Consider the following 24825-nt stretch of genomic DNA (forward strand, 5'->3'; position numbering starts at 1 on the left):
CCTTATAAAATGAGATGAATAAACACCTTGGAATAACACACCCACTTCTGTAAATTTATAGGTTGCACCAGCTGGCAGATTAAAAAATAAGGAAGCAAGAAGCTGGAAGAATTTTGATCACCGGTAAGATCTGGACCAATGGACTGTATGGATATAGATATGTTTGAAGGCATCTGCTCTTCCCGTTACAAGGTAAGGCACAAATGGATTTCTGTTCTGCTTTGTGTCTCTTCAGTGTGGTGCAGCTTCCTTTTGTGGCACTCCCCAAGATGGTAGTGGAGTTGTTCTCCAAAGCTTGTTCAACCTAGTGGCTGACTGCTAATAACTGTGGCTAGTTATTAATAACATAAATGGATGATATACAGACCCAAAAAAGCCTGATGTTTCAAAACCCAATGATAAATTTGGATCCTTGGGGCCTGTAAAATTAAAAGTTTTATTATAGGAAGTACCTGCTCAGATAGCTCTACAGGTTGTCTATTTTTAGCATGTGCCGATAGAAGACCTTCCTGCTCACCTAAGGCATCTTTTTTATGTGCTTATTAATTGCTGTAGATTGAAGTAGACTTGAAACATGTACATAGTGTAGCAGCTAATCAGGAGAAAAGGTCTCTAAACTGGATGCCAGAAAATGTCTCTGACTGGAGACGCAAGCTGTGCCATTTTCTTTATACAGTTTTAGTGTTTCACTTTTAGGATTGTTATGTGGTTTGTTTACAGAACCTGCTTAATTTTACTTTTTCTCCCTACCGGTAAAAATAGTCACTTACTAGTCTAAGCTGAAGGTGGTGGAGGGCTTGATAGATTTGCTGGGCATCTTTTCCTGATGCCCAGATATACTCTCATTTACTCTGAATGTTTCCTTTACTGAGCTGTTTTCAAGGAAGATACAAAACACAGAATTTCAAAAAGCTACTTGAAGCCAGTAGAAACACTTGAGAAATACGTGAACTGAACTTGTTTTGAAGTAAAATTTCTTATTTTTGAGATGATGTAGTTCTGCATGTCTGGGGAGCGGCTATGTGGGACTTCATATTTTTACAGTTTGGATCAACACAAGTTTGCTACAAAGCCAATGCAAAACCATACCAGCTCTGTGTTACTCAAGAGCTCAAATCAGGCAGCTAAGCAGTTGGAAAAAGGCATCTGCAATTTGGCTTAGCTGGTCTCTGCTTTAACCCAGAGAGGCTGAAGAGAGGACATTCAGCTCAAGTCAGTGCAACACTTAATTTCTCCATTTTCCCCAGCCAGTGTTACATGATAAAGGAACAATCCTGTGCAGTGCTCTGCCATTGCTTCTAGTCTGTATATGACCACCAGTGTTATCAGTCTGCCATTTCCACAAGTGTGAGATAACCAATCTCCTTCTTTTGTGGAAGAATTAAATTGAAGAGATCCTTAGGTGGGGAATGTAACAGACTGTGGCACTGCATCCTGTAGATATGGGTGGGGGGGACTCCCTTGTATGCTGAAGTAACAGGAATGACATGTATAAAGTATTCAGAAATGCAAAGATAAGCATTAGTAGATACAACTTAAAAGGAAAAGCACATTCAAACTCTTGAGCTCTTGGGACATTCCAGTAATTTTCCACAACTCTTGTTAGGAAGGAATGCACATGGATCATAAAAAAACTGTAGGATCTTGTCTAGATACCAGGCATTTCTCTAGAGAGTTTTGTTTAATCTACCAGATGGTTGTGTAACCTCTGGTGTCCACACTCAAGTGCCCCAGTGGAATCTGTTCTGCCACCAGTTGTTGCCAGCTCCCAGAAGTACAAATGCCTGCTGGTCTGTGCTTTCTTGTTTGAACACCTTTACGCAAGGTGTATGCAGGGGGCAGGGAGTGGCAGCTTTGATTCTGCCTATGTGAAGGGACAATGCCACTTCCTGCACCACCTTGCCTGCTCTAATCAGGTCCTTCTCTGGATCAGAGCTTCCTGAGTTTGTGCTTCTTGGCACAGCAGGGAGCCCAGCCTTGGACAGGGCCTCTGGCTGTTGCGTGGCAAGTAATCCTTCCAAATAGGATTTGCATTCTTGCAGCAGCCATTCTGGGGATAGGGGCTGAATGCATGGAGGCAAATTGTGCTTACACAGACATAGCTCAAGCCCAGCCATTCAGAACACCAGTCAATGACAGAGTTACACACAAATTGAGTATCTGAAGAGAACTTGTACTAGTGGCTAAGAAAAATGTACAGGGTCAGAGTATTCTGCAGTGTCTTAGTTAACTGGATTTCTTGGTGCTGCTTCACAGCAGAAATGTTGTTAGAGCCCCAGAGTTGCTTTGTTACTATCCATTTGCCAAAGGCTGTTGTTCCTGCTGTGCTGCTGTGTGGAAATGTGAGCTTGCAACTCTGTGGACCATCTTGGTCTTCACCTAAAACTTCATTGCTCTTTCAGTGCTGCGCATGTCCTGCTCTAAAGCACCTGAGATGATCTACTACAGTGGCTCTTGGAATTTGTGTAGTGTATATAGTATAGTTTATATAGTATGTGTTGTATAGTGATTCTTGATGGTAGCCTGCAGCTGTTGTATAGAAAACTTAACTGGATGTAATAGTGGCTTAAATTGAAGCCAGACTTTGAATTCCTGAGCTTTTAAATTGTGATTTATTCATGGTCATTATTCTTGATGGCCTTTTGTCCGTGCTTATATAGTTTTGGCTGAGAAATGATTGAAAAACCAGGCAAAGCTTAGGAACTGAAGGAACAAATGACTTTCTGGTTTATACCCAATACAGATACTCCAATATTACAAGAAGCTATGTGATTTTCAGTTAATATTCATGTCATGAAAATGAAGGCCTGAAAACCTCTGAAAACCCTAGATTAGAAAAGTTAAAAATGGAATAAACATTTTCTTCAACTCATCCAAATGTTTTGTAGCTCTAGTTTTGTTGTGGGTTTTTTGTTTGTTTGTTTATTTCCTCTGTAGAACATAAGGACATGTTTTTTCTCCATATTGAAGCACTGGCAATTTTTAATTGAAACATTTATTTTTAAACTAAGGATAACTGAATCAAAATGAGTTCACTTTGCTAGGAGTTTGCAGTCCAGCGAAAGACTTCCTTATACTTTAATTAAAAAAAAAAAGGTTTTGCTAATGACTTAGTCCTGTCTTTCTCCTTTCTGGTGCACTGAATTTTATGTTCCACTTTTCTAGTAATGCCCAGGCCTTGATAAGGATTCAGTTGTTCTGCATACCGTGTTGCGTCTCACATAAATTGCAAATGCATCTTTCTGCTAAGAATATATGATCAAAGAGACAAGAAAGATTAGAATGGGTATGAGCCAGGAGCATGGGGACAGTTAGACATTTTTCATCGGTACAGTAAGCAGTGCCTTGAGGAACTTGCAGGCAGCCATTTACATATACAACTCCATAGCCTTGAGGTGATGGTGTTTTAAGGTGGTGGAGAATCAAAGCCTTTCATCCATGGAAGTGGGGAAGGATCTGAAGAACTGCACATCGTGTCACTGTAGTACTCCATCTATGATGTTTTGATTTGAATAAGAACAATTTGATTTAAATCAGCTTGGAAATGGGAGCAGGTTCTTGGCAGTGGGGGGAAGCCTTTTCCTTTTGCAAGTGAATGTGACGTACAGCTTGCCTGTCCTGCTGTGTAATTTGTCCTGACATTTGCTGGCACAGTAAGTTCTTACTAACTGCAGTGACATTTGCCCCGTGTGACATAATTCAGAACACTTTTTCATAGTACTTCCACTTGAAATGAAAGCAGCCAAACTGTCTTTTCTAATTTCAGCCCTCTTGATCCTTCATCCCCAGTGATAAATTCTGCCTTGCAGTGTTTCCCATTGCTGCCTGAAGTAAAAAAAAAAATGAGATAGCAGCTAGCAACACCAGGTTTTTCCCTTGTTACTCTAGAGCATGCTAGAAGTCACTGATCCTTTATGAGCTAAATCCTGAAGGAGTTAGCTTCACAAGTCAGCCCTCCCAAAGCAGACATTAAGACACAGAAGTAACAACTGAGCCACCTAATAATCAGGTGTGTTTGTTCTTGCCTCTATTACTACTAACACTGGTCACTAGTCACAGAATATTATATTCAAAACCCATCAAAAGGAAAATGGTATGAACAAAGGTCACAGTCTAAACATGCAGAAATAATTATTTTTTTGTGATGGGGAATTGTTTCAACTTTGTTTTCAATTTGTTTCTAAAATAAAAGTATTCAGTATTCTTTTGTAAAGAATACCAAAACACTTATTGCTACTTATTTATCTACTCAAGCTGTGTGTGAGATGCAGCATTTATTTCTTGATGGTTGGGTGGAAAATAAAGTTGTTTTGGTAGCATTTTGTTCATGTTGGTGACATTGAATGTACTTAATTCACTCCACTTTGTGATCTGGCCCTGACAAGTTTGATTACTATTTCTATCACTAGTAAGTGATAGTGTATCTTTTGGGGTGGTAGGAGACAGTGGGGATGAAAAGTCTTCTGGGTGCAGTTAAATGTTGTCAGGTGTGGTGGGGAATTCACCATTAAGTGGAGGAAGTTTGGGATTATGGTCTCTTGCTCAGTATCTGGTATAGAAAATAAACTGGTATATTGTGTAAAATCAGACTGTGAAATCTGATAAAAAAATAAACTTGCTATGAGACTAATCTAAGAGGGCCCATCAGTACTGGCAGAAACAAAGAAGCAGGAACCTGACTGTGCAGGATGTCATAGTGCTTGCTCTGGTTTCTCACCAAGCGTAGAATTGAAAGCTGGGAGACTTCTAGGTATTTAACTATTTAGCCTCAGGTTCCTCACAATCCATAATGAGCCATAGTTTTGAGGACAACCTTGTGTCAGCTCTGTGGGGTGGGGAAATGCCCTTATCCCACCTCCTCCATACAGATGGCCACTGAGATTAGCCCAGGATCATGCAAAACAGAGAACTAAATTCCACTTCTAAAACTGAACACCAGACCTGGCTATACTCTTAGATCCATGGGCTGATCTTTCTGCAGAATGATTGGGCCATACCATACATGTCCTCAGATTAAGGATCAGTCTGTTAAATTTCATCTGTGCATTTCTAGGTCAGATTTAAAGTGAGTAAAAAGGTCACATTCAGTTCTTTGCTCTTCAGGAAGAGAACTGAAAATAGTAAATGGAGTACAGAGAGCTACAGAAATTCAAGAGGCTCAGTTTTTAAGAAGCAGGCCACACTGAACTTTTATACTCTAATCTGTCTGCAAAGGTGAAATTGCAGCTGAGATAGCAGCATCACTTTGTGCTAAAGAGGTCCCTGTAAATGAAGATCCTCATACAAGAAATTAAATTGGTATAGAAAATCTATACAGGGTGACTTGTGTATTTGTTTCTGTATCTGTGCTATTAATTGCATGTTAGATTACCAGAAGTGAATTTTTAATACTCTGTGATTTAACTTTTTCTTTTTTGTTTATGTTTTCCTCTTGTTTTTTATTCCTCCTTATATGGAGCATGTGGTGATTGCTTAGATTTAGTTAGATATTAAACTGCTTAAAAACAAGCCTTTGCAAAAGCAAATGCAAAGTAACATTCTTTTTAAAAACCTGTCTTTCGGCACTTAGCGTGCCAACAGCAGTGCTGAGAAGTCAAGGGAATGCCTGCAAGTAGGAAGGGAAAAGCACTTGAAGTGAAATTTCACAAGTGAAAGCCAGCATCATCTTTTGCAACTAGTTGGGGATGTTTACGGCTGTGAAAAGCTTGCTGGCTGCCGAGTTGTTGAATCAAAGTGCTTAAAAAGTCGGGAAAGATTTTGACTTCTAAATTTTCTGTAAAAGCCTGTTTTCATGCATTTCAGTGTGGGATTCAAAGCTAAACTGTTGGCTTCTTTTTAAATGTGTACAGAAATGGGAAACTGATAGATACGATACACTATGTCAGAAGAAAGCACAGTGGTGGTTTTTTGCCAGAAAGTGAGATGAAAGATGATCTGAACATGGTCTTACCTGCAGGATCTGATTGGGGTTTTTTGGCCTGTCTTCACCTAATTTCCTAATTATCCACTTTAAATATTTCCTTTGATTGAATGGAGTAATAGCTTGACTTTGGGAATGAAATGAGGGGGTGGATATATATGTGCAGTTGCTCAAGCTCCAGATTGTTAAAAATGCAGACTGCTGGTATAATACAACTTTGGTCTCATTTGAACAACATGATCACCAGGCAGAATTGTCTAGGCATCCTAGTGAACTACCAAATAAGTATTTAATTCCCTAAATCCTCTATTGTGGTTGTCTTTTGTATGAATCGATGTCATAACTTATGTTCTCTTTTATAGCTATTCAAAGAAAAGGCTGGTCCTTTTTTTAAAGTTATGTTTGTCCTAATCCTTTTTTGGGAATACTCTGAAGAATTGTACTTCTTGCTCATTTAGCTGCATCCAGTGCTGACTTTCCTTGCACAGCTTAGTCAAATTTTGGAGATAGGATATATTGTCTATAAACTTGAGATAGTTCAGCTGCTCTGCCTTTTATGTTGAATCTTTTTTAATTTTCCACACCATTGTCCGGAAGAGACTTTCAAAGGTAAGAATGAGATCAGAGAGTCACCTTGTTCTGTTCTTTCTGATTTGGTGTTATTAGCTGCTTATGCCTTATCTTATGGTAAAGTCAACTCCAAAAATGATGCATGTAAAGTCTTATTCTCGGAGCTTTTCTTTAAGTTGAAAGATGTTTTACCTATCATTATAAAGATGCTAACTTGCAATTGTTTCTTTCTCTTTTGAAATGTCATCTTCATGCCCTTGAGTACAATCTCTCTTAACATGATGTCTTATGCAGACAATATTTATTTTATTTTCTCATTCTGTCACGCAACTTAATAGCTTTCAGAATGGAAGCTGTCAGGTACCAATTGGCAGGAACCACCACACTTTAACTTTGTACTTTCTTTGGCAATTTAATAATACTGTATTCTTCAGTTTTCTGTTTCTCAGTAGTAGTCTGCATCTTTCTTCATCTTTCATTAAGGCAAGGCATCATTTATGTCTTGCCTTGACTTTCCCCTTTTGGAGGATGTGGGATGTGACATATTTCTTCCTTCCTCTTAGGCTGTTAAAATTCTTCTTTGATCTTCTTGCACCTTTCCAGGTTAATTTTAGTTGTCTGCTTACAGGTGATCAATCTGTTTTTATCCAGCTTTACACTAAGTGCAATCTTCTTTGTGTTTCCCTCCTGGCACTGTCTCATCCCTTGAACTTTTGCTCTGTGGAAAAGTAGAAATATTCTGCTTCTCGATCACAAAAATATCAAACACATTTTCATGCTAGTAGGTAGGGGCTTTTTTGTGTCTTACTTAGGTAAGATACAAATGCATATCAAAGAGATTCACATGGTGTTTCTTAATCTAATGCTAACATTGCTATAGTCCTGTGTTAAACTTACTAGGCATGGCTAACATCATGTCTGTCTCTTGCAGCATCAATTTTATGTGTATATGTATATGAAACCTGTGCTTTGCACACTTCACACACTTGTATGAAACTTCCCAGTGAATTTCAGCTGGGTATCTGCTAAGTTTCCAGTCTTGTTCCATACAGAATCTTTTCTAATTTAATGTTGCCGATCTCATGGTTCAAATTGCAGAACACCTGACTTCCAGGCTTGGAAGAGTGAAGGAAACCTGGAATTTATAAAAAAAATTTTGGCAAGAAGTGGAGGTGGTAATTTTTAACAACCCAGCCAGAAACAGATTGAGAAAACTTAATGCCTGGTTTCTTTCTGATGTAACTGGTACCATGTATTTTAAAGTAAGCTCAGAAATAAAAGACCGAAATTCATATGCTGTACACATGGCAGATCAGAGCAAAACAGTCCTAATGAAATAGCAGTCCTTTCTTCACATTAACTGCTGCTGGGACAGAAGTGCTGTGATTTTCTCCTGCACAGGTAGAAAAGGCACAGAAAAGTGATGTAAGGGAAATATTCCTGAAAAATTTCCCTAGAGTGTTTGCTTTCAAGGACAAAAGGCTGTCTAGACTGATCAGTAGATCAGTTCATGCATAGAATAAGCCATTCCGCAGATCTTTCCCTGCAAAACTGCAGAAAATTTCTAACTACCTGAGATATTAGAGGCACCAGATCATCTAAGGTGTGCATCTGTTTCAGTGAAGCAAAAATGAAATAATTGGCTACTTTCCCAAATGTGTGTTTAGTTTTTAAGCACCATAGGGTACAGAGTAGCAGCAGAGCTCCCTACGAATTAGGTTTGGCTAGATGGCTGCTAGCAGTGACTTCTTAAAAGGAAAGGTGATTTTAGTTATCAGCAGCTAATAGTACAAAACCAGTCTAGCACTCAGTCTGATAGCACAGCCGTGGAAGTTTGGTGCCGAGGCGGGAGCTTGGGAGAGACAGTCAGGGAAGGCGTTGAGGGGGTGGGAAGATAATTTTCACACTCTGCACAAGTAACATAAGCTCTGTGTTTAATCTAATATCCTGAAATCTGACATGGATATCCCTCAGGGGATATTCACAGACTAATTGTAAGCTCTTCTTTGACGAGAGGAGAACTCACTGAAACATTGCAGGAAGGATAGCTGTGAAAATTTTTTCCACACACTTCTTTTTTAGTGCTTCTTATCTCCAGTTTAACCCTTTGTGCTACTGAATTGCCTTCATTATCCCTGTCTGATATAGAATACATTAGTGGGTTATGACAAATACTCAGACCCAATGCAACAATACGATCTTCAGTCTTCCAGTAATATTGTTCAGTGGCTGTGGCACACAACCTTGCAGTGATGCAGTGACCTAGCCTCAGGCTTTCCCAGTGTTTCGTGTGCAATAATTAAACTTTGCAATACCCTTCTGAGGCAGGATCTGTGACAGCCTACCTGTGTTAGGCAGTGCTTGGTGAGTCATTATATTGTAATTATTTTAGCTGTTAATGAGTGGAAATATGGTGTTGGGTGAAATCATGGAAGCTGGCCCTGTCACACACCGTACACCCTCTTCCCAAGGTCTTAACACTATGATGACAGGAATGACAAAAATAGAAACTATGAGTCTCAACTCCTGAGAGAGTGATCTCATCATTGGGCAGTGTCTCCTCCCTTAGGACCTTCTGTGTATATGCTTTAACCCACCTTCTTTCTACCTTTGTTGCAAAGTAGTCTGACTCTAAATAAAATGTTAAATCAAGTTACTTGCAATAATACATCTCTTCCATGGGGGGTTGCATTGTCTTTCTTTTTAAGTTAGATATATTAGGAGTTATAATGAACTCCTTGCTGTGTAGTCAATACTACATGAAAATTGAAAACATTCAAGCACCTTTTTGGAATGGAATGCCCTTACTGATGTTGCAAAGCAATTGAGTTATGTTAGTTTTGTTTGTTGAAAATCAACCAAAACACAACACCATTTTTTGTTTCCCACATCCCTGTGTCACAACCCTCAAATTTTTTTATAGATGTTAGAAGCTAAGATTCTCATTCTTTGGAGAGCCTGCACAACTTCACTCCACTATCATTTAGATTATCGCGTGAGGTGTAACCAGATTTTTTTATACTGTATAATAATTATTACATCCTAAATGCAACAAAACTTGCAAAACATGATCACCAAAGGACTGTTAAAGCTGATTTCTTGTTACTGGAGCTTACAAGCTGTAGCTGACAGCTGGGAATACATGTAACTAGGTAAAGGTCAGAAGTAATCCACCTCTTTGCATTCTGGCACTGCAGACCCATTCTAAATACAGTAACTAGCTGCAGAAGTGGGCTCTGTTCAGATCTCCCTCCTGGCATGCACAATGTGATGAGAAAAGGAGCTAATGGAAGCTTAAGTTTTTCATTTGAGATTCCTTTTACTAAGGACCATGCTGCCCACTGGCTTGCTTTAACATCACCATCATCCAAAATAACATGCTGACTACTCCAGAATAATACACTGACCACAAATCCTGGTCAGGAACAGTAAAAGTAGCTGATACCATAGTGCTGCATGGGAAGGGCAGGAGCTGTTACAGCTGTAATTTATTTAGTTTTGAGTTGTAATTTGGTTTTGGTTTTGTTTGATTTGGAGAGTTTTTTAGGTTTTTAGGTTTTGTTTTTTGTTTTTTTGGTTTTTTTTTTTTTGTGGGTTTTTTTTTTGTTTTGTTTTGTTTTTTTTTTTATTATTTCGGTTCGGTTTGCTTTTTTAACTTGGTATTGGAGATGCCACCTCAAGGGAATCCTCCACAGGGGCATTTTCTCATTTTTGCAGCATTTTCTATCTTCTATTTTGAAGATAATCAAGTCCCTACTTAGTATGAGGCAATCTCTAGTAATTTATGCCTGTATCTTGGCTGCAGATTACAGACTACATCATGCATATTTTTGGAAAAGTACAGGAGATCTCTTATGGAAATTAAAAGTAAACTTAACATTGACTTAATGGTTAAAATTAGCTTTGGTGGTTTTGTGCAGTTGTTTTCAATGATTTTGACAGGACTAATAATAGTAGAATGATGAAGATCTAACAGCAAGAAAATAGGGTCAATTAGGAACTGTGGGGTGCTGCAATGACCCTAGAGATCACTGAAGTAGGCATGACTTTTGTTGAACATGAGACTGATTTCTTGTCTCCATAACAGTTACAACCCAAAGTGTGGATGAAGCTTTTGTAAAATGTGCTTCTCCAGAAGGTGTCATTCATTGAGATAAAGAAACTTATTTTTTGTTTGTTTCTGTTTTGGAACTATTTAAATAGACATGAATCAGTTACTCTTTCTCCCATTGACTTATGAGTCAATATGAGGGATTTTGAACCTGTGCTATTAATGTTCATAGTTTAACTGCAATGTTTTTATGCAGTGCTTTTAGTTGGACTCCTCTCAGTGTTTATTTTTGTTACTTTATGTACTACAGTATTGCTTAGCACATTTCAAAATTATTTTTTGCTCAAACTCAGAATTTCTTCTGTCATTTTGCAGTAAAATAATGTTATGTTGCCATATTTTAAAACCTTCGTAAGAACACCATCACTTGAGTCCAGTATAATTTATGTTTATTTAAAAGACTGATACATTATAGTTTACTTCAGATCAGAAAAGTTAATTAACACTCCAAGAACATCAGGGATGATGAGTATTAGTTAGTCAACTCCACCGCTTTTCTCTTTACTCCTTTTCCTTCATAGGAAGGAAAAATTCAACTATTAATATTTTTATTCTTCTTTTTTCAGTGACGTTATAATTCAAAATGTATTAATAGCTAACTGCAGAGTGCCATGGAAGTCTAATAAGATAACAAATTACCTTAAAAACTAGGCAGCTTTCTGTACTTACTCTTGATTCTGGACCATGTTCTTTCAAGGCTATGTACTTAAGCCATTGTCCTCTCAGATAATCTCTCCCAGTTATTAAAGAAGGTCATTGTTTGGTATGAACAGGAGTATGGACTCAGGTTTCAAAATAATTTATCTATTCTGATCTGTGAAATGAAATACCAGTAGTTTAATGTATTCTTTAAATTAATAATTACTGTGTATTTATACTGTCTTTCAATTTACATAATTCAACAGGAGATGATGAAAAAGATCATAGATAACTTGATTTGTTGTTGTGCCAAAGCAGGATTGTTCCTGGTGTCATATTTTCCATTGCATTGCCTAGTACACTTTTTGGTAACTTTTTGGTAACTTTTTGGTAACTTGAAAGACAGATTGCCCCTAATTTCCTCCTCCTGTCTAGGTAAGGTTGAGATTCTTAAATGAGTTTCATTAAGAGGCTCATTCTTTGTTGCAGTCAGAAGTTCATCAATGTAAAATGACATCATTTGCTGAGATGAATCCATGGTCCATTGTGTAATAATGGACCGGTTTATAAACCTTAATGACTGGATGGTGCAACTGGAAGAGAAAGCATGTGACCCCTTGACTTCGAAGGGTCTGAAAAGGTAGAAGTGTTGCTTCTTGAAGGTCTCCTCACATGGTTTATTAAGTGATTGGTTTATAGACTCTGCATTAAACATTGGGCTTTTATTCCAGCCTCTTGGGAGAATTCAGTGGCAAGTAGGTTTTCTGGTTAGCCAGGAAAAGTTGTGAATTCAGTCTGTCATCATAGAAATGCATGCATTTCTTAAACAGAATTAATAACCTTGTAATCTAGAGGGAGAGACTGATCTGTAGTATGAGTCTTTTCCCATTTTGTAACTCTGTCTATGTGAAAGATTGGCAGTCCCTCCTACTCATATAAAGTCACCTTAACCCAGGTAAAACTTTTTTTCTCCTCTCTTCTTTACCACAGCCCACCAGACTTACTCCTCAACTAAACCTTTAGTTGTATTTAAAAAATTGCTTTAAAAATGTTTCCTTAACTTTTTGCAAAATAACACTCAGTCTCTTCCAGAAATAATTTCAGTGTGAAACTGCTTTAAGTGAGCCCTTTCTTCAAGCAGAAAGTTTTTGTATTGTCTTCTTTTATTTACTAGAGGAAAATATTGAAGAAGCTATAAAACTTGAACCTCTGTGGCTTGTGTTGTCACTTAAACCAGCTACCATAAGTGATGGCTGAAGGATGTACAGTCCAGAATTTATCTTGCTTGATTAACAGATCCATCCACTGAATTTTGTTCTTACTGACACTGAGGCTGTGAAGCTGCTTGCCCAGCCTTCTCAATTCTGTCCAGCTAATTATCTCTGTAGGATTAAATGCAAACAAACCAAAAAAGGCAAGCATGCAAAAAACATGGTTTATGCTTGGTTTTGAAAAGAGATGTTAGATATTCATCCCTATTTGTTCTCATTGTTAAGGAATTGTGCTGACAAAAGCACTTTGCTCATGAAATAAGAGGAATGGAAGGAGAGGGCAAGGCAACATTAATTGGACTGAGGGATGTGCATGTGACTTGGCAAATTGAGCAAGTGGAAAAAGTGGGGTCAGGGTTCCTGACTTCTTAGCTGATAGACTGATTTTCTCAGTTTAACTGATTTACTCTGTGACACAGAGTACCTTGGCTCTTCAGTACGCCCATCCATAAGAAGGTTATGTTACCTGATTTAATAAAGGGTTCTGCAGATTAGTTTGTAAAATGCTTTGGGAAATTTGAATGAGAAGATTTATAGCCAGATAGGTACAGATGTAGAAATAAATACAGATATGCATCTTAGCCTACTGCAGTTACAGAGCACATCATTACAGCCACCAGAGGGGAAAGGACTGAAAGAAATCCTCTGGAAGCAGTTAAGTAATTCCTTGACTCTTTTCGTACATGTACTAGGTGTTGCTTTTGTTTAGCAACCACTGTGTGGTGATATGCAACTTAGTGCATGGATAGAGGCAGAAGTGTGGGGAGAAAGGATCATTTGTTGAGGTTTTTAAATTCCTTTGTAACTTGTCATTAGAGCCAAAATTCATTCTTTCTCTCTTCTAGAGCTCTAGAGTGTTAAGTCACTGGCATTTAAAATGAAAGAATTTCAATACCAAGAATTATATCCTGAGGAGAAATAAAAAGGCTTTTTCAAAAAAGCTTTTCTTCAAGAGAGGGTACTGGGTAGATGGTTCCCTGCTCACTTCAGGATGGCAATTTTTACATGATTATAGCAGCTCTTCTCTGAACACTTGCTTCTCCTATGGCTCCTCAGTTCATTTGCAAATCACTCATTTTTTAAACCATTTAACTGGTAAACACATTTTAAGACTCTGTCTTAAAAACTATTTAAAGCTGTAGTGATCTGCCAAAAATAATACCAACCTGTTCTTCTACAGAACGGTAGGATTCATTCCCATTGCTTTGTATCTTCCATGTATTTTTCCTTTAGATTCCTCTTCCTCTTTCTTCAGTTTCTGCTGTCCTTGTGGCAGTGGTGTTCAGATGGAGTAGAAAGCAAGAAGGGAGAGCTCCCTGAAAGCAATTTTGCTACACCACTGAGAGAGAAGCCCATTGGTGTGTGTCATCAGGGACACAGGCAAGATGTAACAAACAGGTGGAATGAAAGGAAAGGTAAGAAGCCATGAAGGTACAAGGGAACAGCAGTTGTCAAAGAAAGAAAGTAATGTCAAAGCAATGTGCAGGGAAGGGAGACAGCTGGGGACCTAAGGCAAAGGTGGTCAGAGCTTGAAAGTGGACAAATACCCTTCTTCCCAGACAGAGTCTTTTTTGGGATGAGTCGCCCATGGTGACCTGCTGACTACTGGGGAAAAAGCTTTGGCCTCTTCACACTGAGCTGAAAGACCCTGGTTTTTTTAGATCAAAGGGCAAACAGACCTCTCAAGTACTTTGGTTCCTGTTTCTTCTTGAAAGTGTCCTGTGCCATTACTACATGGGTCCAGACTGAAAGAGGGGAAATGTAGGTTCAATATGAGGAAGAAATTCTTTACCGTGAGGGTGGTGAGACTCTGGAACAGGTTGCTTAGGGAAGTTGTGGATGCCCCAACCTTGGAATTGTTCAAGGCCAGATTAGGCAAGGCTGTGAGCAACCCGGAAGGTGTCTCTGCCCAACTTGGGATTAGATATCTTTAAGGTCCCTTCCAATCCCTTAACATTCTGTGATTCTATGATTAAGCCATGCAGTAAGGGAAAAAGCTGCAGGGCTGCAGCTGGGAAGTGTTTATTTTGCCTAACCCATATGGCTGTATCAACTTTAATAAATGTGGCCAGCATGCCCAGGGTCACTCAAGCCCTGAACACAGCTAGCTACATGCAGCTCAGCTCTATATAATCAAACATTTTTTTTAGTTTTTAGATGATAGCCACCTGTAAACTGCTTGCTTGGTGTAGTATCTGTAGATTGCTGACTCCCAAAGTGTGTCTGGGAATTGTCAAATCCAGGACAGTAACCCTTTGAGTGATCTAACAGCATTGGTGATTGATTTCCAGCACCCATGGTGCCATAGGTTGGCTTTTTCTGAAGAGTATAGAAGGGGGTGGAAAACTGATATTATAATAATAATGGAAGGTCAGAGATGGGCAGTGAGGTTGCACAATGAATCACATTGATCTTGACATTCTTGACAACCCAAAGCATTTTGGGGTTGACTTTACTCCACCTTCAGGAAGTTAGAGAAGATTTTGAACAAGTTTTGCTTTTGAATGTCTGAAGTTCATTTGAGCCTGAGGAGCTCAGTTGGAAAAGTGAACATGGACAGATTGCAAGTCTTCTTCCACAGAACTGCTTCAGTTTTTTTTCAGAACTCCCTGCACAAAGAGAACAAGATTATTGGGACTTTATTCTGTGAGGACCAACTATGAAACAAGGCTAAAAAAGGCATTCCTTGTTGACTGCACAAGGAATTACACTTGCCAATGCTGTTATGTGGATGTCATCCTAATGCCCATTTGCAGCAATGCTGTAAGCAAACTTATACCATGGTTTATTTCTAACTAATTAAAGTCTTATTTAGGAATGAGTAATCTGTACACCAGAATGATTTATTTATTTATTTAAAATCAGAGAGGCAGGCATTTCATACTGAGGTCTGCTGCCTCTGTAGTGCAACTTATTATCCCAAAAATGATCTGGGGTTGCTTCTCTCTGAATTCAAGCATCTGTGACGTTAATGTTACTGCATTTTATAATTGGTACTTGATAGTTTAAGTGGATAATCAGCTAAGACATAAATGCAGCTTACCAGGAAACAATTGAGAATTTAGGATAATAAGACTGATTAGACACTGTGTTATGCCAGTCTCATGCTAAGATAATTCTACTGAGTTGAAGTTGTACAAATAATGCTGAAAGATGCACAGTGGTCAGGCAGACCCCCTTCACATATGCTTAACTGCCTATCTTTGAGCAGACACTGTCTAAAAGGTAGTAAGCTCTTGTTAGTGAGAAAGATTATATGCTCCTCAAATCTGGGATCATAGCCATTGCTTTCCTGTGATCTTTTGCCACTTCTTTCACAGAGGAGTTTGAAAAACAGTTAATAACATCTCAAAGCAGTCATCATTTCAAATACTTTTGTCCTGTTATCTAGGCTCTTTATTTTAGACTAAAATATAAAGGGAGAAGTGTCTTGTCTGGCATTACATAAGCCTGGTGGCTTCCAGCATTCATTGGGAATGCTTGTGTGCTGCTAAGGCAGGTGTTAATGCTCTGTGGAGGAGGGAACCGAGGGCATTTTTATGATGGACAAGCACAAAACTGGCAGCACATAATTTGTACAGGCTCTTAAATCAGGGCCCAAGCAGCAGAAGGAGCCATGTGGTCCACTTGAGCTGTTAGGTAAAGGTGAACAAAGAAAGCTTTATCTTACCTTTGGTACAAGGCTTCATGAGAACCAGTTTAGTCTATGTCACAAAAGATATCAGCCTTATTGTCTCGGTGTCAAAGGAAGATGACACAGCCTTGTGTGGAAGATGTTGCTGGATATAGCAGCACAGGAAGGAGACCATTATTTGTAGCACAGGAAGGAGACCACTCACTCTTTTGTCCCAAGGGCTCATTCTGGCCATGATTCCCATGGTCTAGGAATGGAGAGCAAATGGAGAGAGTTCAGTGATAGTAATTACAAGCTGGTTTTTTGGTTTTTTTTTTGTTTGTTTTTTGTTTTTTTTTTTTTTTGTTTGTTTTTTTTTTTTCCTAGAGTGTGCTTCCCTGACAGCAGGAAGTACTTCTGCTAAGAAGATTGACCTGTCAGTATCTTGCACTGCTCTGGGACTCACATAACCTGAATCATTTGGATCCGTTTCTCAGATTTCTCTGTACTTATTAGGCTCATGAAATCCATGCCCTCTGATGAGCATTTAATGCTCTCTCCAAAAGTGCTGGCTAATCCCCAAGTGCCTGTTTGGCACGCCCTTGACAACTTCAATGTCAGAGGAGCAGCAGCTGGAGCTGTGTGTTCAGTGTTCAGTGAGGTTGGTTGGGGTGTGCTAGGCATATGCTGTGTGTTCAGGGCTGTTCGAAGGATTAATTTACATGAGCCATGCAACTGTACTTACCGAAGCTAGTGGTCTTCAGACTGTGCTCATTACTCTGTCATGCTTAAGCACAACAAACTATTCATCTTATTCCCAGTTTACTTTTCCCTCCAAAAATTCAGCAAAGAGAAAAAAAAACCCCATGAAAATAACAGAACAGCTTCCATGACTGGTTGGAAGGGAAAGAATTAATTAATTTTCCTAGCTTTCCTCTTCTAGGCTCAAGCCAGCTGCCCAGTCTGTCTGGTTCATAGATGTGAGTGAGCCACAGTACCAAGGAAAGACACTGGGATGCGTGGGTGGGGAGCTTTTCTGAGATTATTAAGGTAGAGGGAAAAGAAAATTACTGTTTAGGACACAGGCGACCAGTGAAATGATTGCTTTTTTAAGCAATTTGGTAGAATGACTGCTTTTTGAGCTAATACTCCCAGATTTCTTCTTTAGTTACTGACTATATATTGGTTGATTCTTTCAGGTCTTTACAACAGACTTTTTTTTTTTCCATAATGACACTTTTTTATTTTCTGTACAATAAGGGTTATCTCACTGCCTTCCAAGCACAGGAAGCTTCACTTTTTATTCTTTCTTTGAAGTTAATAAATTTACTTTCTTGTTCCTAGGCTGAGAATTTTTAAATTATTACTTTGCAGAAGTATGGCAAAAGTCCTGAAAATTGTTGTCCGAAAGGAACTGGCTCCTGTTTGAATTTTTGCTTTGATGCCAAAGGAATTTTTGTGAAGGAAGGGAAAACTCTGGTCTCTTTGTCACTGACAACGTATCTGAATTGATTTCAGTAGAATCTGGTAAAATTGGCATCACCTTAACCACTGAAAAAAAGACACTTTGCATTATTGTCTTACTTGTTAATAACAGTACAGTACCATTTCCATCAAGGTTAGACAATTCTGAAGTGTGCTAGTAAATATCTAATGGCAACTGTGTCAGTGGATAAGCATGGCTCTGAGTCAGGAAAACTCAGATTCTGATTTCTGTTCATTTTTTGAAGTACCAACTCTCCATTGATCTGTCCTATCCAGTTGCTATTGCCAAGCTATACATTCACTTTCTAATAAACAACTTTTTCCTTTTGCCCCACATATTTCTGGAATGCTTGTTTTATTTGTTTATGCATATATTTATTCATTTATTGTGTATCCAGCAAGATGAATCTGTACAAAGAGCTGACTGTAATTCAGCCGTGTCATCACAGCAGATTTTTCCAAGGAGAATTGGAAAATCCCACTGTGACAGTCACAGCCCAGCTGCACATCTTAAAACTTATTGCAACTCTAAACAAAAAATTGTACAATTTAAATAATGAAGTGGATCTCAAATGTTTTTATTGTAACCAAACAAACAGACACACAATGAACATGGCCCTGCCACTGTTGACTGACATAAAACATTAGGAAATGTCGTATTTCATGGTGCAGTTAAACACCCAACAGCCCTATCTCAGCATGGATGTCACATTTATATTGTAACAGTGCTTTATGATGGCCATGATTTGTATTGATGACCCTTGCTACCCGTATAAAATGTTTTCTTCTTGCAACTGTGTTGTCAAACTGACATCACCCCTCTTCTTTCCCATTCCACATCCACAGCAGATGGATTCAGGCATTTCACCTGTTCAGCTGCTTTAACAAAATGCATCACTCATAGGTTAAAACTGCAAGATGAAATTACAACATTTCTTACAGTTCCCCTCACAAAAGTGTATGTAGCATGAAACTTTATGGGAAGGAAATGTCATATCCAAATCTTACACAGCAAGAAAAACTACTCCATCTCTTGATAAAGATGCTGATTTGTGACTGAATGTGATTTGAAACGGATGTGATTTGAAATCACAAAGTTGTGATTTGAGCTTAATACAAATCACTTGAAACATATGAGCATTTGCCTTGTTCCTTTAGAGGAATTACACTAAATTTATGGTTAAATAGCCATTTCCACTATGGTCAGCCAAAGGCAGTTTTAAAGAAAGTTTGTTGAATTTCAGAGAAGCCAAATCACCTCTCTCAAACAGTCAGTAGGAATAAGGGGTTTTTTTTATTATTTTGGCACCTTTTACATCTTTATTCTTGAAAAGCTGGAAATACTGTGTGAATAGTGTTCCTCTGGGAAAAAAAGTCATATTTTATTTGCAGCCTGACAGGAATGGAGAGATCTGAAAGCTGGTTAAAATGAAAACCAAAGAAAATTGTTTGGATTGGGCTGCTGCCTGAAGAAAGCTTGCTCTGAATACTGAGCTATGTATTACTTCATGTTAAAAATGCCCCCATTGTTTAATCTGTGTCTTAGCTAGTGGATTGAATTTTTTTAGAGAAGTCAGCTGAAGGTGCATTCTATGTTGGAATGGGAAGTTATTTTTATGTTTTGTGGAAAGAAACCTGATTTGGATAGGGAAATTACTTATAAATGCCAGGTTCATTTCATGGCTGGAATTTTGGTCTAGTAACCTACTGAATTTACAGTCAGAATTTTGTTTTAGGTGGGATGCAAAATAGAGCAGGTTAGATAATCTTTCTAGGTAGATGGGGGAGCACATTTTCTAGGAATAAACTGACTGATTTTTTCCTTTTCAAAGTAGTTAATGTTCTCCACGGTCTCTTCCTCAACCTTTATAAGCAGAGCATAAACAGCAAGGGATGAATGTTCAGTGCATCAGTTTTACATCAGCCAGTAAGAAGCATTCTGCCTCAAAATGGTGCTGAGCCCTCACTGCACAGCAAGGCATTCATTGCCTGCACGTGTGCAGCAGTTCTGCTTCTTTCTAGTTGTGTTGAACACACTGCACTTTGGAAGGTTTAATCTACAGGGCAGGTCTTGTACAGTTGTCAAATGCATTTTTGTTATGAGGTAGTCCTCTGACCAGGGGTGTTTAGTGTCCCAGAAATTCCAGAAAAAAGGGTTGAAACTTTCTTCTTTTCCTTGTCTGCAAAATTCCTCAAGCAGTAAAAAAAAACAGTGACATGAAGAGGAAAACAGAGCAGTCTTAATCACAGTTATCTGCTGTAATAGGCTTGGAATTCAAAGAAAGGCTAATAATCTTGAGGTTTCTGATGTCCTTTACTGCAAAAAAAGGGCTCAGTCACACTGGCTGCAGGCCCTGTCCCTTTGCTTGTCCTCCTGCATGGGCTGTGCCACTCATAAATAGGTCTCCCTTGCTGAGTTCTGTGCAAGCCTCGTGTGGGTTCACTTGGAAAACTGAAAATAAAAAAGCAGATGTAGAAAATAGAATTATGTGTTCTCACCTGTTTTGTCTGAGGTAAAGCAAGTTGTTTACTGACCTTTTCTTGCTTTAATGATCTCTGTGTTCCATCTCTTATTCCAGGAAGCTTTGCTTATCTGCTTGTACCTATGACTAGAAAGCATTAATTTGGACACCTGGATGACAAAGAATTGTTTATTTACACTTGAGCAGCTGCAGTGTTAGAGTGCATCCTTTGAGGATAAGAGCACATGATGGACACTAATTGGAAGACTTTGAAAACTGTGCAGTATCTGCCTTGAATTATAACCTTGTGCTGTGCTCTGCACAAGATCTGTAAGATCAAGGCAGAAAGTCTCACTGCGAACTAGCACAGTTTCAGAGACTGCAAAATAAAAAAGCATTGACAGTCCTAGAAAAGCCTCACTCAGGGCTGAGTGGTAGACATGTGTCTCAACTGCATGGGCCTGGAGGAGAGGAAAAAATTCTGATGTGCTGTTGGGGAATTCCAAGCTGTGTTGTGTTAGTTCTATATTAATTGTAATCTTTGTTAATTTAAGAGAGGGCTAAGCCTCAAGACCTGAACAGGATGATTTTCATGTGCAGAGTTCTGCACTGCTTTGTAGATTGGTTTTTTAGATATTTCTGAGCTTTACAAGCCACTGTACAATAGGCACAATGAAAAGTATATAACCCAGAAGTACAGACAGTGAAAACTATTATCTCACCAGGAAGTGTAAAAAGGGAACACCGCTGAGGCAAGCAGCTTAGTGAAAAACTTTGACAAATGGTAACTTTTTCTCTTTGGAGCTTTTCTGGATTTGCAAGGCTGTGGGTAGGGAATCAGCTCCCCAGCTGATAGAAACCAAGTATCAATTTTAGTGGGACATTCGTGATAGCAATGACTGTCATGTGAGAGGAGACAGAAGTGAGGCAGCAGCTCGATGGAGAATTATCTTGTCATTCACCTAACATGGCAGCATCTGAGAAATGGGAGCTAGAAGAAATGCAGTTGTATCTCACAAGGTGCATTGTTGTTTTAAGGGGTAAGTGCAGTGATGTTTGCCATTTTCCTTTGCAGGACCGCCTGGCAGCCAGGCTGCTCTCAGGGGCAATATGTTGATTTCCAACAGAGAAATGCTTGCTGTATCTTGGTCACTTGGGGTAGTTTCTGTAGTCAACACAAGTTCAGTGAAAAGATCCTCTGTTTTTTGTGTGTCCCCTAGAAAGGAGTCACTGCTCCTGCTCACCCTTTATTTTGTAGATGTACAGTAGCCTGTGATGAAATGTGAATTTAGACTATTGTATTTTTTGTTCCAAAAATCTGTTCAATGTTTTCACAATGCAGCCAGAGTGATATTAGGCATATGTTTCTTTTCTTTAACTTGCTTGCCGGTCATGTTTATGCCTTACAGAGCACATTATTCAGGATACTGTTTGGCCATCTTTGTGAAACCCTTTCTCAATTGTGTTGTTGGTTTTTGTCTAAAGATGGAAAGCTTTTTAGTCTTAGTCCTTCACAGAGGCACTTCAGTAGAGATAAACACTCGGTATATAAAGTACAAGGCTAGATGTAATAAAAGAGTTGTCTGCTTGACTTATTTGGGTGCAGTGATTTTTACATGGATGCAGCTGGTGCTGGTTTCCCATGTAGACACCCTTTAGCAGGGGGTGTTCACTTGCAGGGCTGTTTTGGGGATTTGTTATATGCATCTCATATCATATAGGGAAAATATTGGGTTTTTTTTGAAAATAACTTCTACATGACAGCTTTACTGACCCAGGTTATCTGAAATGCAGGTCTCACTTTTGTGGAGATTTGAGGATTAGAGGTTCACATGCTCCTGTACAACAAAAAGCCCTTCATTGCTCTGTGTGTCTCATCTCGGTATGAAATGCTGACCTAAAGCCTTGCTTGTGTTTCTCTTTGTATATCCTGGCAGCAGAGTAGCTGGTGTTGCTGCTGTAGGAGTAACAAAAGCTTCCAATTAGCATCTGTCATGTCATATTTATAATTTTCAGGATCCAACCATGGCTCTCCTGGTGTGATTGACTACGAGTCATGATTGACGTTAATAGCTATTTTTAAAAGTCAGAACCTAGGTTTTATTTCTGACAAGAGGAGCATGTTTGATTGATACTGAACTCATTACAATAATATAGTCGAGTCCAGGAGTCCTGCAGTGACATTTATAACAGCTTTGTTTCACATGCACATGTACAATTACGTCCTAGTTGTGCAGGGCCTGCTCCAGCAGTTTGAATTTAATGCCATGTTTGGGGGGTTCAAAGAAGGAAGAAGAAGGGAAGAGACACCTTTAGAGGCAGTGTACATCCTTTTCAGAGAATTGTCCAATTGCTGCGTGGAGGAAAATAAATAAAATGTGACTCTTATGTATTGACTTTAGCCATATTTTTGTTTGAAGAGATGCATATCACTTTTTTAAACTGTGGCATGCTGGCATCAAAAAATGCTCTGCAAGGGCAGTAAATCCCTACTATTTGGAACAGGCTCATTATATGCTTGAGAAATGCAGGGTTTTGATTATCCTTACTTTCGTCATTCACACTTGATTGCCTTTTATTTTATATACAGTAAGTAGTTATGAGAGATACAGGCAAAAGTTTTGATTCATCTTTGAAGCCAGGCTAGGAATGTTTTTGCCAAAATGAAAAAAATAAAGAAAAGGCAACCAGACTCATGTGAACTAAGTTGGCAAAAGTAAATACTGCACTAGCTTTTGTGGCATTGATTACAAGAAAAAGAAGAGACAGCTGTGAATGAAGTCCAAAGGACAACACTTGTGGCCTGAAAAAATCAATATATTAGAATAAATTGTGTAAAATATTGGCTGTAGTTGAAAAGCATGTTCTGTTGAGAAAATCTTTAGAAGTAGGTATTGTACTTCAGAACTTTGCCTTGTATTCTGTGGTTTTTCTGCTTCTGTATATTTTTAATTATTTGTGAATAAATGAAAATTAAATTCTGAAGGGTTTTTTCTTTTTTGTGGCATAGTTCTAGACATTTCAGTGCTCAAACACTTAACTTTAAGTGATAACACAGCAGCATCTAAGTCTGCCACCAAAACTAGACCTATAATTTCTGTGCATTTTTAAAGTGTTTTTGAGGATTAAGAGCCTGTTTCTGTCCTGTACAATGAAGTTTTTAAAAGGTTTCCTTCCAGGTCTCTGCCTCATTTTTTGTGTTGTGAGTTTGAAGAGCTGGGCTGGCACCAAATTAAACAGAGCTCTCATGTCTGCTCTCTCTGCTTCCCTGAGACATGGAATAAGTAATAATAAATGGTAAAGACTAGATGAGATTAGAAAATCTGCATAAATAAATAGTGGGATAAAATTCAAGTTTTACAGAATCAGGGGCAATTTTTTTCTTAAAGCCAAGTGTAATAATTTTTAGAGAAACACCTTACAAATACATAAGTTATATAATAATTTGTAAAAATGGCAAGCCATGAAAGGCAGGAGTTCTAATAGGACTATATAGCAAAATGATATATGAGTAGAATTAATTACATCTAATTGTATCCAGTGCAACTTCTAAAATAAGGCAAACTTCAAATAGGCATTTGTCATTACCTCTGTCAAAAGGTGGGCTAGAGCATGCTTATCTTGTTGTCCCTGGGAGCAGCACTAGTATTTGGCTGGAAAACAATAAAGGTTTTCTTGTGAAATCATGCTCATGGCTGCAAGAAGACAAACTCACGTTTGAACAAGTACATTGGATTGTGGTGCCTACAAGCAGATAGCAGCCCTCAGGGTGCACAGCCAAATGCTTGCTTGTCTACATACAAGACATTTTTGTTCTGTAAAGCAGTGCATGAGCACTTCTGCAGGTAGTTATTTGACATAGCTGTGAAAACTTGATCTTTCATTTGATAGCCTAATGGACTGATACTGTATTTTCATTTTCATTAGTACACATAAACTTGAATTGATTTTGCATGAATGTCACTGAAGAAATGATGTAACTTGTGTGCAGACCTATTAAATTTTTTCCTTATCTTTTTCTAAGCTGTGCTTTAAAAAAAGAAATTCTTAAATTTAAAGTGTTTGTTGGCATGAACTTCAAATGTCTTCTGAAGCAAACTTCCTATTTTAAGCTGACTTAGCAAAGTACCCTGTCTGCTCTATAGCACTCATGCTGTGAACACAAATTTGAATGCAAAGAAGGTGTCTGTTTTAATACCACTGGCCAGGGGCAGTAAAAGGAGTGCAGTTTTCTTACCTTCAACATAATTCAGTGCCCCCAGTGTTCTGGGGAAAGACTATTGAAAGAAGAGTCCTCAGTTTGGAAACAACTAATGATTTGTCTTTGACTGGGTTTGATTTCAGATCCTTGACCAGGTGAGACACCTGACCAGGATATAATGAGAGGATCATATTTGAATTTAAAAAAAACCTAAGTAGAAATAACTGGGGCAAAAGCTTTTAAGTACTTCTGCACATAATAGAGAATATTTTTCAAGTACATGAGTGAATGTTTTATGTGAAATTTGTAATGAACCTTATGTTCTTTTTGATTCTTGTAACATATTAAAAAGGTGAGACATGAGATACACAACAAGGCAGATAAATTTAATCTTAAGTTGGTTTTCTTATGTTTGAAAAAAACCCAAAAACTAAGAGATGTGAGACTTAGTACTATACTCAGTAGCTGGGAGGTGTGATAAGGAAGGCTTGTGAAATTGTTTCCACTAGGAAAACGGAGTTCAAGTACTAGTTGAAGTTTCTCTGCTCAAGAG

The 24825-nt window shown here is 38.5% G+C and overlaps 1 protein-coding gene and 1 long non-coding RNA gene across 14 annotated transcripts in view; one reads left to right on the forward strand and one right to left on the reverse strand.

Moving 5' to 3' along the window:
• The window catches only part of TMEM108 (transmembrane protein 108), a 217185-nt gene that overhangs the window by 62982 nt on the left and 129378 nt on the right, over positions 1 to 24825 (forward strand). For 12 of the 13 annotated variants that reach the window (XM_064416179.1, XM_064416224.1, XM_064416171.1 and 9 more), the window contains one exon: positions 62 to 192. The gene's annotated coding sequence lies outside the window, so the exon portion shown is untranslated. Of the gene's footprint in view, positions 1 to 61; positions 193 to 20945; positions 21112 to 24825 lie in introns of those variants that run through there. The other variant, XM_064416251.1, reaches the window with a different exon arrangement.
• LOC135287864 (uncharacterized) lies at positions 6955 to 13857 on the reverse strand. The gene is made up of 3 exons (XR_010351334.1): positions 13678 to 13857; positions 11271 to 11415; positions 6955 to 7208 (listed from the first exon to the last, which is right to left on the reverse strand). It is a non-coding gene; the product is annotated as an uncharacterized LOC135287864 (long non-coding RNA).

The sequence above is a fragment of the Passer domesticus genome, chromosome 1 (assembly GCF_036417665.1).
Source record: "Passer domesticus isolate bPasDom1 chromosome 1, bPasDom1.hap1, whole genome shotgun sequence".
Taxonomy (NCBI): domain Eukaryota; kingdom Metazoa; phylum Chordata; class Aves; order Passeriformes; family Passeridae; genus Passer; species Passer domesticus.